Source organism: Panthera pardus, unplaced genomic scaffold (genome assembly GCF_024362965.1).
Source record: "Panthera pardus isolate Hobbes unplaced genomic scaffold, ASM2436296v1 HiC_scaffold_10, whole genome shotgun sequence".
In the NCBI taxonomy this organism is placed as follows: domain Eukaryota; kingdom Metazoa; phylum Chordata; class Mammalia; order Carnivora; family Felidae; genus Panthera; species Panthera pardus.
Genome location: NW_026526655.1, coordinates 5,414,300 through 5,431,455, shown reverse-complemented (window position 1 = coordinate 5,431,455; position 17,156 = coordinate 5,414,300). Strand labels below are relative to the sequence as shown.

The following is a 17,156-nucleotide window of genomic DNA, read 5'->3' as shown; positions in this document are numbered from 1 at the left end:
ACTCACACAAGCAGGTGCGCCCCCATCGTCCGGCCGGGGACAACTGTGGGCGTCTATCCTGCCTCGACAGCTGAAGACGCAGGAGTGTGTGAGCTCCCCAGTCTGTCCCCTGATCCATCAGTCTCTTCCAGAGCAAAATCAGCTGCCGGTGCCTAGCTTTGGGGCACGTGTGGATATCCCGCTGGGCAAGTCACGTGTGTCCCCTCTTCCCACTCAGCGTCTCCGAGCAGGCGTAAGTTAAGCTCCAGTTAGATGGACTTAAACCACGAACGGTTGAAACATGTGTCTTAGTTTCCGGAGCCTGCCATAACAAAGCATCAAGAACCGGGGGGTTTAAAACAACAGAAATGTATTCTCACACAAATCTGGAGGCCAGGAGTCTGAAATGGGGATGTTGGCAAGGGCCCGCGCTCTCTGAAGGCTCTAGGGGAGAATCTGTTCCAGAACTTTCTCTTAGCTTCTGGCGTTGCCCAGCAATCCTCGGCGCTGCTTGGCTTGTAGAGGCATCCCTCCCCCTCTCTGCCTCGTCGTCGTCACGAGGTACTCTCTCTCGAGCTCCTGTCTTTTCTCTTCTTATGAGGGCACCGGTCACCTAGGATGAAGCCCCCCACCCCCCACCCCTGCTCCAGAATGACCTCATCTTAAGTAATTACATCTGCAAAGGCTCTTTTCTCTTGGATGCGGTGAGAGGAAGCCCAGAGCCTGTGTGGGTGGTTTGTTTCCTTCTCTGTGCCCGCAGGGTGGTCCTTCCACTGTGTCCCTGTGACCCTGTGCTCGGCACGTGGACTCAGGCCCCATCTTGCCCTTTGGAGGTCTTGGATGAGTCGGTCTGCTCAGCAGACCCAACCCTTTCCATGTGCAATTACTCTGGGGGGCGGATTCGTGGCCCCCAGGCCCCAGCTCAGGTCTCCAATCCAGCGTCCCCTGCACAAAAGCTGACGGATGAGGTCTGACTACCTGACTCGTGTGTCTGACCTTCAAGCAGTCTGGGATCTGGGAGTCAGACAAATTGGCGACGTGGCTGGAAAGGATTGGAATTGGAGGGCCGGAATTCACGCGTGGAGAGAGGGAAGCTTTTGGCCGGGACGGGGGCAGCAGCTGGACGGCTTGGGAAGCTCAGGGTGCAGGGGGGCATTGCTGGCAAGAGAGCGGCCAGGGCGTGGGGAGAGGCCGGCCCAGGTCTCCGCAGTCGCCTTGACCCGACTCACCCGGGCCAGCTGGGTCACAGCAGGGACGGCAGAACCAGAGTGAGTCTTTGCAGCCCCAGCCAAGGGAGCTGCCGGGCGCGGGCTGTTCAGGTCACAGCGGCCGGCATCTTTCTTGGTTTTCTCCGGTTCTGTAGCCGACTCGGGGTGTCTACTCAGAGAGGTGAGCTATTCTTCTCTGCATCTTGTCTGATCTGCATCTAAGGTCAAGGCAGAGAGATCGAGGGCTGGTGGGGTCCCCCCACCTCAGAGAGTGAAACGAACCCTCTGGGAGCGCTGAGATCCGGACATGTGGCCATGAGGATTCTGGGGTTTGGAAATCAGAGGTGGCCGGCACACAAGGCACAGGAGCTCTTTCACAGACACGTGGAAATGCAGAAAAGTGGAGTCCGGGACATTAACACACCTCTGAAGGCCAAAATAATCCTGCCGTGAGCATCTGAAGGGACGTCCCAGCCCACGAGACAAAAGAAAATACACACGCTCTTCTGTCCCCGGCTCCTGGCACAGAGCTGCTAAAACTCTTGTAATTCCCTAAGGGAAAAGAGAAGCCTCTTTTGTTCTAATATCTGGTCTTTGACCTGGGTTCTTGACATCGAGCTCCGAAGTCCCCTGTCATTTCCTGGGTGATACGAGTGACTGGATCTGATGAGGCGACTCTGGGGGACTCCTGGATGGAAGGGGATCACCGGAAAGACTAAGCCATGTTCAGAAGCCTGGAATTTTCAGCCCCATCCTTAGTCTCCAGAGAAGGGAGGGGGGCTGGAAGTGGAGGTTATAATCCAACATGCCTAAGGGAGGAAGCCTCCAGAAAATCCCAATAGTGTGGGGTTCAGAGAGAGCTTCTAGACCGAGGAACACATCCATACGGGGAGGCTGAGTGATGGGGTTCCGGTTGATGGCGGGGTTCGGAGCCGACGGCCAAGAAAAAACTCTTGGAGACGTCTTCGGTGCAAAAAGGTAATTTTCTTAAAGCACGGGGAACAGGACCTGTGGGCGGAAAGAGCTACACCGTCAACATGAGGATCTCCAACTTGACAGGGACAGAAGATCCTGAGCTCAGGGCCCTCCCACACCTTGCCCTCTGTGTCTGGTCATCTGGCTGTCCGTTTGTCCTTTTGTAAACTGGTAACCGCGTTTTCCCAAGCTCCAGGAGCTGTTCTAGCAAACAATCAGATCCAAGGGGAAGAGGAGGTCGTGGGAACCTCCAACCCGCAGCCAAGTCAAACAGAGGCTGCGGGTAACCTGGGCACCTACCGCTGGTTGGTGATGCCTGAAGTAGGAGGCGTATGACAGACCTGAGCCCTGACCTGGCGGGATCTGACGTTATTTCCAGATGGGTAAGTGTCAGAACGGAGTTGAAATGTAGGGCACACAGTTGGTGTCACAGAATCCCACACATTTGATGACCAGAAGTGTCAGAAGTATTCTGGCTAAAAGTAAAGGATATACATGAAAATGAAAGACTGGAGGTTTTTCCCATACACAGACCCTGCGGAGACCTAGGGCGACAGTTAGAGAAGTTTCCGGAAGCGATGGAACTGCACAGAGAGAGGCAAGTCTGGATACAGCCCGCTCCCATATTGGGCCTCCGGTCCACAGAGCAGAATGCTGCGCAAAGATAGGTTTGGGGGAGGGCAGAAGCATCGATCCCACCGGGCCACGAGGCACTTCAGAATCCTCAATGGCAGCTGCTCTTCGGAAATCCGTGGAGGGTGATTGTCCCGCCAAAAGAAATGCTGAAAGGGAGAAATAAATTAACTTCTAGGAGGTAGGTTTTATGGGCTGGCCCAATTCCCCAGCAGGAGGCAGCAGAAGCAGCCAGGGTGGCCAGGCCACTATCACTCAACGGCCTACCCTCAGTGTAGCGCCCAGGGGCCAGGAGCTCAGGGCTCAAAGGGAGGTGGAAATTAAAAGTCTTTCGAAACTCAGAATGCACAAAATGGAACCCAAATCTAAGACCTGGTGATCGGAGTCTCATCATCCAGTGTCCTAGAATTTTCGGGAATATGGGATATCTCAGATGCTCATCTTCGACTGTTTTTCTTTGTATCAAACCGCTGACGGGAAACCATCAAAACCCTAGAGGAGAAAGCAGGAAAAGACCTCTCTGACCTCAGCCGCAGCAATTTCTTACTTGACACATCCCCAAAGGCAAGGGAATTAAAAGCAAAAATGAACTGTTGGGACCTCATGAAGATAAAAAGCTTCCGCACCGCAAAGGAAACAATCAACAAAATTAAAAGGCAACCAACGGAATGGGAAAAGATATTTGCAAATGATATATCAGACAAAGGGCTAGTATACAAAATCTATAAAGAGCTCACCAAACTCCACACCCGAAAAGCAAATAATCCAGTGAAGAAATGAGCAGAAGACATGAATAGACACTTCTCTAAAGAAGACACCCCGATGGCCAACAGGCACATGAGAAGATGCTCAACGTCGCTCCTCATCAGGGAAATACAAATCAAAACCACACTGAGATACCACCTCACGCCAGTCAGAGTGGCTAAAATGAACAAATCAGGAGACGAGGGATGCTGGCGAGGATGTGGAGAAACAGGAACCCTCTTGCACTGTTGGTGGGAATGCAAACTGGTGCGACCACTCTGGAACACAGTGTGGAGGTTCCTCAGAAAATTAAAAATAGATCTACCCTATGACCCAGCAATAGCACTGCTAGGAATCTACCCAAGGGATACAGGAGTGCTGACGCATAGGGGCACTTGTACCCCAATGTTTAGAGCAGCACTTTCAATAGCCAAATTATGGAAAGAGCTTAAGTGTCCATCAACTCACAAACTGGATAAAGAAATTGTGGTTTATATACACAATGGAATACTACTTGACAATGAGAAAGAATGAAATATGGCCCTTTGTAGCAACGTGGATGGAACTGGAGAGTGTGATGCTGAGTGAAATAAGTCATACAGAGAAAGACAGATACCATATGTTTTCACTCTTATGTGGATCCTGAGAAACTTAACAGAAGACCATGGGGGAGGGGAAGGGCGAAAAAAAGTTACAGAGGGAGGGAGCCAAACCATAAGAGACTCTTAAAAACTGAGAACAAACTGAGGGTTGGCAGGCGGTGATGGGGGGGGGGGGGATGGCCATTGAGGAGGGCACCTGTTGGGGTGAGCACTGGGTATTGTATGGAAACCAATTTGACGATAAATTTCATGTTAAAAAAATAAAAATAAAACGCGGAGGCCAAGGGCTTGTGCATTTTGTTGTTTTGTTCTAACTGCTTTCTACGGAATTAAAAATTTTTTGCGCGCTTGTCCTCACTCACTAGAAACATGCCCCTCACCGAGGGTTCAGGTCAGACAGTGGGAGAGACCCTCCTGCTTCAGCCTTGGCAGAAATTATTGCTGCCAATTGACTAATTTACAGATTTCGTTAAAGAGTCGCTGTTCTGTTCAACACCTTCCCAAAAGACACAGTGACAGCACAGAGGTCCAGGACCACTGCAGTGACCTCATTTTCCCTTTGAGACTCACCCCTTTGGATTTCTCACGATTATTAAAATGCTCAACTTTTTCGGAAGCTGATTTGAGAGCAGAAGCCCTGAAAAGACTTAGAACTTCCCCCACCGATGGGGAAAGGGCGTGCACATTTTGGGGAGAGGTTCTGCACTGCAAAATGACTGTATCGTGTATCTTGCTTAATTCAGGTGTAACAAAAGATCATTGAAGATTGAAGTCATTGAAGATCATTGAGGATCTTGAAGATCATTGAAGATCAGTGAGGAGTGATGTCCCTTGAAAACTCACTTTGCCTTAGGCCATTTCAATTCAAGCATAAATATTCTGAAGACAGAACAAGTTAGATGTTTTGAAAATAGAAGAGAGCAAGGAGGAAAGCACATATGCAAATGGGTATGTGTGTCTGTATTTTCTTTAATTCTTGTTTTCTTTCCTGGGCCATAAAACTAGGGAAACTATTCATATAACAGAAAACATACTTGAAAAAGATGCATTTGGTTACACTCACTTTTTAACTTTTTTTCTTAATGTTTTATTTATGTCTGAGTGAGAGACAGAGCACGAGTGGGGAAGGGGCAGAGAGAGAGGGAGACACGGAACTTGAAGCAGGCTCCAGGCTCTGAGCTGTCAGCCCAGAAGCTGACGTGGGGCTCGAACCCATGAGCAGTGAGATCATGACTTAAGCCGAAGTTGGAGGCTTAAACGACTGAGCCACCCAGGTGCCCCATACATTCGCTGTTTAAATGCCCTATGTGGAGACACAATATATTTGTTCTTATTTACATGCATGAACTCTATTACACGAGCGATATTTGTTTGGAGAATGAGACAGAGTTCTCATTACTGCTGAGGGGTGGGTGGCACACAGATTCCTGGAGGGAGGTGGGGAACCCGACTGGGTCATAGCTACGGGCAGCGTCCTAGATCCTACCACTGGGTCTTGGCTCTACACTACCAGGTACCAGCCACAAGTGTAGGCAGGTTTCCCAACTTCCTAAGCCTAGGTTTCCTCCTCTATAAAAGGGTAATAATAATACCAACTTCATGGGGCACCTGGGTGGCTCAACTGGCTAAGCGCCCAACTCTTGATTTCAGCTCGGGTCACGAACTCACGGTTGGTGAGATCGAGCCCCACTTCGGGCTCTGTGCTGGCAACACGGAGCCTGCTTGGGATTCTCTCTCCCTCTTTTCCTGCCCCTCTCTCTCTCTCTCTCTCTCTCTGTCCGTCTCTCTCAAAATAAAAAATAAACTTTAAAAGAAATTTAAAAAATAATAATACCAACTTCATAGGGTTGTTGGCAGAATTAATTAGGACAACGAATGAAGAGTATTTGGCACGGGATAAACAGTCGTAAACATCAGTTGTCATTCGAAGTCTCATTAACGAGGCAAAGAGTGATGGACAGCTCAAGCTTTCCACAGAAGTTTGGAGACATGAATCCCAAGGCTTAGTCTTCTAGAAACAGCTAGGAAATCTCTTGCTGTCTCTGGGGTTCAGCCCCCTCACCTACAACGTCAGGAGCTTGGACTTTGCGATGTTTAAGACTCACCCAATTTCCAAATCCTACGCTTCTAACTCAGCCTCCCACCAAATACCTTCCAGGTGCCATGGCCTCATTTACTCCCCGAAGGACCCACCAAAGTGGGTGCTGGTGAGTCTGCTTGTGTCGCACAAGGACACTGGGGCTGACTGGGTGGGACAGCACGGCAGGTGGAGCTGAGGGCTGACCCAGGGACACTGCACTCCTTTCTCAACCTCCCTTTGAGTCCAGAGGTCTGCGTAGAGATTCGACTAAAGGAAACCCATGCGTCATCCAGCTAAAACCGTGCCACAGGGTCCACACCGATTTCTGCATTTGTATTTACCGCTGTGCCCCTCCCTCCCGCCCTTCCCTACCCTGCTGTTCACACACCGCTACCCCAAGTGTCCTTCCCAGCATCCGGCTGTGTTAATTAGCGTGGAAATGACAGCTTGGACACTGACATGCGGTTATGACCCCCACACACTTCCTCTTGAGCTGTGTATGAGGACTCCGTGAATATATTTACCGCTGTTTGTACGGGCGAATTTTGATTCATGTCAGACTTTTTAAAAATCAATGTACTATGTAAAAGAAAGCACGGTCCCACCCCCAACCCCCAGCATCACTGAGCATTTAAAAGACGCGGGTGGTTCCACTTATGAGAATCACATGGGGAAATGTATTGACTGATACATTTATGATTCTACTAAATGGATCATTCTGTTTTTAAAAGCAGAGGGAAAATTTATCTCATGAAACTTCTAATTAATTTTTTTAAGTTTATTTATTTATTTTGAAAGAGAGGGCACATGTTCGAGAGCAGGGGAGGGGCAGAGAGGGAGAATCCCAAGCAGGCTCCACACTGTCAGCGCAGAGCCCGACGTGGGGCTCAAACTCACGAACTGTGAGATCATGACCTGAGCCGAAATCAAGAGTCAGACGCTGAACTGACTGAGCCACCCAGACACCCCGGAACTTCTAATTTAATTCGACAATTCCATCACTGTTGCCGGGGACGCAGATGTAGAATACTCGGGGGAAATTAAGGCAAACGGTTGCCGTGGAGTTTACAGCACAGTAGTGGGCTGGTGTCCCCAGGGCTCGTGACAATCCCAGATTTTCTCTATACACACTTATGGTTTTTCTAGATTAGGACATAAAATCCTGTCATTTTTCCCCCCAGGTGATTTTTTTTTAATATTATTTTTGAGAGAGAGACAGAGCACGAGTGGGGTAGAGGCAGAGAGAGAGGGAGACACAGAATCCGAAGCAGGCTCCAGGCTCGGAGCTGTCAGCACAGAGCCTGACGCGGGGCTTGAACCCACAAACCATGAGATCACAACCTAAGCCGAAGTCGGATGTTCAACCAATTGAGCCACGCAGGCACCCCTCATTTTTTTTCACGACAGCACAGTATTGTGTGGAACCGATAGGCTACATTTGATTTATCCTATTTCCAAATAAGGAAATAAACATTTCCTTATTTGTTGCTATCAAGAACACTACATCTATGGGGGAAAAAACATGTTATTCACCTTAAAAGTTTTAGTTTATGGGGCTCCTGGGTGGCTCAGTCAAGTGTCCGACTCTTGATTTCGGCTCAGGTCATGATCCTGTGGTTCGTAAGTTTCAGCCCTGCCTTGGGCTCTGCATCGACAGTGAGGAGCCTGCTTGGGATTCTCTCTCTCTCTCTCTCTCTCTCTCCCCCTCGCCCCCCTCAAAATAAATAAATAAACCTTAAAAAATGTTTTTGTTTATCTCTGTGGGTATATTCTCTTTTTAAAAATCCAAATGTGGTAGGTTTTAATTTCTTTCCTTTTTTTCTCCTTGATCATACTTCCTGAAAGTTTCTATTTTGCTCATCTTTTCAAAGAACCCAACCTTGGCTCTACTGACTATTTCTACACATTTTATTTCCACCTTATCATGTTCTTTTATCATGATCAATGCCTGTTTTGCTTTTTTTTGGCTTATTTTTCTGTAACTTCCTGAGTTGGATTGTTAATTCTTTCATACCTTTCCTATCTGATGGTAAAGCACTGTAGAACTATGTATTTAAATCGGCAACTCATAGGTTTGATTTGAATTTTATCGGCATTATTACTTTCTAATTCATTTGTAAATCTACTGTGACAAATAATTGATTTGCTCTTTGACTCAAAACTATTTGAAAAGAGTTCTTTCAGAATGTCCCATACTTAAATTTCATTTTTCATTATTTACTTGCAATCTGTTTCCGGATCTAATATCTTTTGGTTAGATAGCACGACCTACTTAATTTTGACCTTGGAACATATCATTGAGTTTTCCTTTAACCTGCATATCACCAAATTTGTAAACATTCCATGGTTATTTGAGGGGAAAAGAAGCTTTGCGTCTATGTGTAGGGTACAAAACTCAATGTGTGCCTATTAAAATAAATATGTTAATTGGAATGTGCGATCTGCTTTCTTCCTTAATTAATTCTTGTCTCCATCTGGCCAATTCTGAGCTGGTGCATTCACGTCTCCCATTATTATCGTGTCTTGATCATGTCTTTTAGCAATGCCAGCGATTTTCGCTTTACACATTTCAGCCTATGCTGTTTGTGCATCAAATATGTTCACGACTTTACACAACCCACAGCCTTTCAATGGAGTAGAAAATAAGTACTCGAGAGTCACATGAACCCTTCCTCATTTATAGAGCGGGCTGTGGAACCGCTTTCCTGCCTCCTGTGGAATCTCTCTAACCACCAAATTTGGCCAAACCACAGAGGGCACAGAAATCCGTTTGCTCAGTAATTTTACCCAAGTTCTCAGAAACTCGGCCAGTATCTTTCCCTTGAATGCAGTCCAGCCATTTCATGGAGCTCATTAGCTCTCCCGAGGTATTAGTTTATGATTTCTTGAATCATGGGGTCACCATAACAAAATGAGCAGGGGCTAATTTGTACCCAGACACAAGTTTCTACTCCTGGCAAAACGTGTGCTATTTCATCCCCCAAAACTTACTGTAAAGAAACTCGACCACAGTTTGTGGGATGTTCAACGTGACGGCAAGTTAAGCTGTAATTCACATTTTGCTTTGCTAAATAAAGCTTCCCTTATCGCAACAGGGGTGAGATTTAAACACATTTCTCAGTCCCGAGTTTGCGTGCATTCATATCTGGGGGTTGATATTTCATGGAACTTGGAGAGGTAATAGAAGGGATTTTTTTTCCCCCTCTTGACATCTTTCTGGCAAAACCTTATTTTAAATATCCTTATATATATACTTTTATGCACTTGGGCTACCACTCCTTAACCTAAATAAATTCCTCTAAGTGAAACTCTGATACCAAAGGATGAGAAACTTACGGTTTTCATGTATACTCTGAAATTGCCCTTTGCAAAGCCTGTTCCAGTCCGCACAATTTGGTGTGGAGCGATGCCTGTCTGCCCGCGCCCTCAGCACTCCAGATGTTACCAGCCCCCGGTGTCTTCAACCCAGCAGAGCAAATAATTCAACCCTTCCATCTGCATTTCTTTGGTTGCTAGTAGGTTTTACACTTTTCCTAAGTCTATTGATTGACTTTTCCAGTTGTATTGAAATATAGTTGACATACGCCACCGTGTGAGTTTATTAAGGCGTACGACAGAATGATTTGATATATACGTTATGTGTTACAAAGGGATCACCACAATACAATCAGTTAACATTCATCACCTCGCATAGTTATGATGGCTTTTTCCTTATAAGGAGAGCCTTTGAGGGGCGCCTGGCTGGCTCAGTGGGAAGAGCGTGCGACTCCTGATCTCGGGGTTGTGAGTTCGAGCCCCGTGTCGGGCGTAGAGATTACTTGAATAAATATTTCTCAGAAACAGAACCTCGAAGATCTACTCTCTCAGCAACTTGCAAACACACGATACAGCATCGTTAATCACAGACATCACGTTGTACAACGTCTTCCAAACTGAAAGGCTGCTTGTATTTCTTCTGTTAGTTGCTTGCCCTATTCATCGCCCATTTTTCTATCGGGTTATTTGTCTTTTTCTCATCTATCTTTAAATGCCGTGTGGAGGGGTATGCGTGCATCTTCTGTCGTCTTGACGAGATTTGAAAGCATTCTATATTCCATCCTTTTACGTATGACCCAGCTCTGTTCTTATCCATCATTCCTCCTATGAAAAGATACCACAAAGTAGATCGTTTGTTCTGCCCATTCTACAGATGGCAGGAATGGGACTCAGAGAGGTTCAGCGCGTGAGAACCGACTCTAAATCTGGATGGGGCTCTCGAGTCCCACCCGTGTTGTGTTGTCCTCAGTCCCCTGAAGGCTCATGGCACAACCTCGCTCCCGCAGGCACGGCTGCTACAGGGCTTCAGGCTGTGCAACCAGCTTCCACTTACTTGACCCAGAAACACCCAGGCCCAGAGAGCGCCAACAGCCCCGAAAATGCTCTCTTTCCCCTAAAGTCCTAATCTAGGAACAAGCTGGTGTAAAGTCCTATCCCCTGAAATTCACGGAGTTGCAGTTTCCAAGAACCTCTGTGTTCTAAGCAAGGGGAAAATACGATGACGCTTCGGTTTGTCTTGGGTTCAGACCCCAGAGACCAGTGCTGGGGATCGAGACAGTCCCGAAGCGGGTCTGCCTCCCGTTGGGTATTCGCCACAAGCCCCGGAGCGCTCTGATCGTCATCCCAGAGTCGTCCCTGCAAATATCCCCCAGAGGGCTGAGGCTGAGTGGATGGACAAATCGTGCTATCAGCCATCCATCCACACCAGCCGACCGAACTGCTTGGGGGAGGCGCCACGGGAAAGCTGCGACTCGCGAGGCGCCCTGCTTCTCGGCGGTGGTCACACCGAGCCAGCGTTTGTCCCTTTCGGAACCACCACTGCTCTTCAGGGAGTGGACATCTGCGCCTCGGGGGCGAGCGGCCCCACCTGGTTATGAAAGCCCCTGGGCAGGTACAGGGCGGGGACCCCAGGGGACCTGCGCTCCAGCGCTGGCTTCAGGGATTCTCAGGCCACCTTTGCCTTTTGCTTACACTCCAATAGAACACTACGTTTGTGAATTTAAATCACGCAAATCTGAGGGGTGTCTAGGTGGCTAAGTGGGTTGAACCCCCGGCTCTTGATCTCAGCTCAGATTTTGGTCTCAGAGTTGTGAGTTCAAGCCCTGCATGGGGGTGCATGCTGGGCATGAAGCCTGCTTCAGGCAAATTTTAAACAGCATAATATTTTTATCTTTCTAACGTTTGTTTATTTCTTTTGAAAGAGAGAGAGTAAGCAGGGGAGGGGCAGAGAGAGAGAGAGAGAGGGACGGAGAGCAAATCCTAAGCAGTCTCCACTCAGCAAGCACAGAGCCTGACACAGGGCTCGATCTCATGAACCGGGAGATCATGACCTGAGCGGAAATCAAGAATCCCACGCTTAACCGACTGAGCCACCCAGGCGCCCCCTGAAAATAGCATATTTTTAAACAAATATATTTTAACGATGTGCAAAAGACTTGAAATAATTCTGTGCCTTAAAGTCAAAACATCGTGACTCACATAATTTTAAGTCAGGCCAGCTGGAAGAATCTGAAACCGTGTTCCTGTCCTTGCCGCCTGGTGGCGCCATGTGCACAGGCGGACAGCCCCTCCTGAACTCCTGGGGTGGCGGGGTGGGGGGGGCAGGTGTTACTCTAGCATGATGCGAACCGGAACCACAGTCTAGCTTCAAGAGTGCGTGCTTGTCCCAAAGGCTTCCTTCCACGCGTGTCACTACGGCTGCTCCGAGGGACGCTTCTCTTCCTGCCACTGAGGCTTTGGACACCGCGTTTCTTGAACAGTTACTTTGCACCAGGTACCGCGCTGGTCGCTGGAGATGCGACAAGAAACAGGACAGAATTCTTTGAAGAACTTCCGCTCTAAGGTCAGAGCATCCCGTAAGTAGATGCCAGTGTGAGGTGATGAGCGTGAAGCAGGGCGCCTGCTGGTACTCGGACGCCCGCTCCGAGGGGCTGTGCGGGCTTCCTGGAGGACGCAGCCTGAGAGGCGAAGGATCAGAAAGGACTGGACGGGTAAAAATGGTCGGGGTGGGGGCAGACAGCGGAGGGAGGAAACCAAGGCAGGTGAGGGCAGGTGCAAGGACACAGAGCAGCAAAGAGGGGGGGTCTCAGCAGCCCCACTGGCCTGCGCTGGGCTCTCCCGCCTTTGAGGCTGTCCCCTGGGTTTTACCGTATGTTCTTAGTCAAGGATGCTTTGTCCTTGCTCAACTGGAGATCCCTCCAGGGACACACCTTCAAGTCTGTGGCCCCCAGACTTAACGAACTCATTGGCCAACCTAATTAAGCAGCCCCTGTCCTCAGGGACTCAGGTGGACAGTGGCCTCCTGGGACCAGCCAGCCCTTCAGTCACCCCTGGAAAAGACAGACCTGAACTTCGCAGCCCAGGGGTTTCTTGTCTCTGGGCCGATGGGGCTCAGTGGAGCTTCCTCTCCATTTGGAGCCTTCTAGAAAGGACCCTTAGTGTCCCACCTCTGAGCGAATGTCCAGTTCCTGGCACTGGCAAAACCATCCTTCCAGAAACTCCTGCTGGCCTCTGCTGTCCTCTTCGTTCCCTTCCTGCAAACTCAGTCAGTCAGGGATGTTTTCAGCTCCCATTTCAGAGAGCAAATGTTTCCTTTTCGGCCCTTGGGGCACCTAAGTGGCTCGGTCGCTTGAGTGTCTGACTTTCGCTCAGGTCATGATCTCATGGTTCATGAGTTCCAGCCCCGCACCGGGCTCTGTGCTGACAGTTCGGAGCCTGGAGCCTGCTTGGGATTCTGTGTCTCCCTCCGTGCCCCTCCCCTGTTCGCATTCTGTCTCTCTCTTTCTCAAAAATATACATTAAAGACTTCAGCCCCGTGTTGTCTATTCCATGTAAGGTTCATTTTAAGAAAACGTTCTTAAAAGCACACACTGGCCCACGCTGGGCTGCATGACTCCTGCCTGTGCACCTTACAGCTGTTGCATTAGATCCCACAGTGAGCCCCGAGTGTGAGTTTTCACCTGCTTATCCTGAGATCTGGGACTCGTGGAGCGTCGGTTTCCTTGACCGCAGAATCAAGACGGCATTCATTATGTCTTGGGTTGTTTGGAGAATTAAATTCAGAATAGCACATGAAAAACTCGTAGCACAGTACTTGGCTGAGATTATAAATATGATTATTGTATCTTTGAAAAAAGATCATGAACATTTATAACATCTTTTTTTTTTTTATATGATGTAGAGTTGTTGTTTTGTTTTTTTTTTAAACCAGAATGTAAAGAGTCGTTATACTCTGGTCTCTATGGAGCTCAGTTTTCTATGAGAAGTCCAATCTGGTTGTCTCAGTGTTACCACTCAGTGTCAGCATTCTTTCAGTGAAAACTGTGACTTCTCTCTAGCATTGTGACTAGAGGTTCATTTCTGGCCCTGGGTGCTCACCAACAGATTCCATTGGTTCCCGGCCACATTTAATAGGATGCCCCCCCCCCCCCCGGGGCACCTCGGTGGCTCAGTTGGTTGAGCATCCAACTCCCGATGTGGGTTCAGGTCATAATCTCACCGTTCACGGGATCGAGCCCCGAGTTCACACTCAGCACAGAGCCTGCTTGGGATTCTCTCTCTCTCCTCTCTCTCCGCCCCACCCCGCTCGCTCTCTCTCTCTTTCAAAATCGGCCGATAAAGAAACATTTTTGAAAAAGAGGAGGCCCGGCCCCACGCTCTCCTCAAGCCCCAGCACACCTCAGCGACACGTGACCGTCACTTTCCTCCTTAGAGAAAGACACCAACACCTGCAGATGAGTAAAACAAAACCACCACCTGCTTGTTCTAGAGTTCTACGCTTATAATCCCCGTGAGTCTCTCCGAAACAAATAGCACAGCTGCGATCTTACGGACACACAACGAAACTAGGAGAGAAAGAGTCGTGGCAGGGGAGAGGGGCACACGGCGGGAAGGGGGCGATTCGGCTGGGCCGCCTCGACACTACCACCCTCCGTCGAGACGCTGGCCGTGCGATGCTGTGTCAGACTCTCAGGTCACAAGGATTCCTCCTTCCCTGCAAAGCAGCCCTGAGCTGCAGATCCAACAGGGCGCACACACCCTCTCTGTTCTAACTGACTCCACCCTCCGGCCCATCTCTGGGGAGGGGTGCGGGGGGGGGGGTCCGCGGGGGACACTTGACCTAGGCTGGGCCAGATTTCCACCCCGGGAATTTAAAGGGGAACCCGTTTTCGTCAGTCAGGTAGCGTATGAGCGAGGTCAGCCTCGTGAGAGCTGCGAGAGGAGCCGGCCCCCCCATCGCGTGGGCCACAGAGGCAAAGGACAGCTGTCCGCAGAGAGAAAGGCAGGGCCCGAGAGGGGACAGGGAACAGCGGTGGAGACAGTCCTACAGCCTCCGAGTACTACACGGCCTCTCTCTGCTCCTGGCTGCAGGGGACGCTCCAGAAGCCGTATGGTGTGGCCCACTTTGACTCAACGCGTCCAAATTTTACCTCCGCTGTTTGCAACTTAAGAATCTCACATTTCGCCCCTGACCCACCTCCACTGTATTTCTGTTGCTTCTAATTTAAGAATCTTATAAGCCAAGACAGTCTGTTGGTCCCACACGATTTGCATGCTCAAACCTCAAGACGGTCCATGAGGACGTTTTATTTTTTTTATTTTTCTAACAAATACCCTTTTAAGGTATTATTTTTTTTTAATGTTTATTTATTTATTTTGAGAGAGGGGCAGAGACAGAGCGAGGGAGAGAGGGAGAGAAAGGGGGAGGGAGAGAGACAGAGAGAGAGGGAATCCCAAGCAGGCTCTGCACTATCACTGTAGAGCCCCATGTGGGGCTCGAACTCACAACCCCATGAGCTCATGACCTAAGCTGAAATCTCTGGATCTGGAGAACCCGGAGGCCTGCAGGGTTGGTTTTTTTTTTTTCTTTTTTTTTTCTGTTGTTTGCCTGACTTTCTGTTCGTTTGGTTTTCACTCGTGCCGAAGGCACCACCAAGAACACGAGAACGTAAATCTTTAATTCTTATCTAAGTCCGTAGGATTGCTATGTAATTTTCTGCGAATGTGTACCTCGTTTGAAAACAACAGTGAGACCACAGTCCGTGAGTTCGAGCCCCACGTCGGGCTCTGTGCCGACAGCTCGGAGCCTGGAGCCTGCTTCGGATTCTGTGTCTCCCTCTCTCTCTGCCCCTCCCCTGTTCATGCTCTGTCTCTCTCTGTCTCAAAAATAAATAAAAACATTTAAAAAAAATTTTTTTAAATAAAACAACAGTGAGACCAGACCGTGGAAGTACAATCCCTCCCTCCTGTGGTCCTTCTTGCCATCCATGCTCAGGGTCAGGGTCGCAGAGGGGAGAGGAGCAAGGCCTCTCCTCTAGGAGGGCCAGCAGAGGCAGACTGCGTGGCACAGAGAACCCCTACCTTCCATGACGGAGATCACCTTTCTCAGGACGCCAGCTTTTCAGGTGTTGATGCGGGTCCGGGAAAAGTAAATAGGAATGGCATTCTGTGCTCAGAGGTGTCACCAGGCACTCTTGAGGCTGATGAGACTGCTGCCGGTTCAGCCCAGCATCCGCCCTCTCTGTCAGCATTAATGGGAGCCAAAGATGGGAGGAAAGGAGAGACGCAAAGGAAGCCGGGCAGGGGGTGGGTGGGGGGGGAGGCGATGGAAGACTGGAGGGGAGGGGGGCAAGAAGACAGAAGGGGGGCAGAGGGAGGAGGCCTGCACTGCCCACCAGGCTCTTCGCACACCCAAGGAGGTGCTAGCCTCTCCCTGGAGCCTGGGGAGCAAAGCCAATGTCTCTCCCTCCTTCTGTCCTTCCTTTCTTTCCATCCTTCCTCCCTTTCCTGCCTCTTCCCTTCCCCACTCTCTTCCTCCGTGTCTCCCCCCTCCTCTCTCTCTCTTTCCCTCCTCCCTTTGTCCTTCCTTCCTTCCTTCTTCCTTCCTTCCTCCCTCCCTTCCTTCTTTCCTCCATCCCTTCTTCCTTCCTCCTACCCTTCCTTCCTTCCTCCCATCCTTCCTTCCTTCTTCCTTCCTTCCTCCCTCCCTTCCTTCTTTCCTCCATCCCTTCTTCCTTCCTCCCTTCTTTCCTTCCTCCTTCCTTCCTCCTACCCTTCCTTCCTTCCTCCTATCCTTCCTTCCTTCTTCCTTCCTTCCTCCTTTCCTTTCCTCTTTGTTCTTCCTTCCTTCTTCCTTCCTTCCTCCCTCCCTTCTTTCCTTTCCCTTCCTTCTTCTTTCCTTCCTTTTTCCTTTCCTTTCCTTCCTTCCTCCTTCCTCCCTCCCTCCCTTCCTTCTTCCTCCCTTCCTTTCCTTCCTTTCCTTTCCTTTACCTTTCTTTCTTCTCCCTCCCTCCCCTTCTTCCTTCTCCTTTCCTTTCCTTTCTTCTTCCTTCCTTCCTTTTTCCTTTTCATTTCTTTCCTTTCCTTTTCCTTCCTTTCTCCCTCCCTTCCTTCTTTCCTTCCTTCCTCCGATCCATCCTTCCTTCCTTCCTTCCTTCCTTTCCTTTCCTTCTTCCTTCCTCCCTTTTTTCCTTCTTTCCTCCTCCCTCCCTTCCTTCCTCCTTCCTTTTCTTTCCTTTCCCTTCCTTCCTCCTTCCTTTTCTTTCTTTTCCTTTTCCTTCCTTCCTTCCTTCCTTCCTTCCAATTTTCCTTTCTTCAGAGCCTCAAGGGAGAGTTGGTAATTCTTCATCTTTAAGGAATTATGACAAGGTTTTAGGAGCTCTCGGAATGTGCCACGTCTCAGAAACACAAATAATTTATTTTCTATTTTCCAAACAAAGCAATAATTAGATCACTCCAGATAACTAACATTATGTTTTTGGAAGCCCCGAGTAGATGATAAGCTAATATTTGTACAGTTGACCTTAAAAATGTGACAGTTCAGAAGCTCTTGGAGGGATGCCCAGAAAGTCACCGATTACTACAGGATTTAGCAACACCGTGTGAAAAAAAAAACTTTCA

General features: G+C 49.1%; 1 non-coding gene across 1 annotated transcript; it reads left to right on the top strand.

Moving 5' to 3' along the window:
• The first annotated feature begins 9,956 nt into the window (after positions 1-9,956).
• On the top strand, positions 9,957-10,029 carry TRNAR-CCU (transfer RNA arginine (anticodon CCU)). Its single transcript has one exon. It is a non-coding gene; the product is annotated as a tRNA-Arg (tRNA).
• Positions 10,030-17,156: the final 7,127 nt, after the last annotated feature.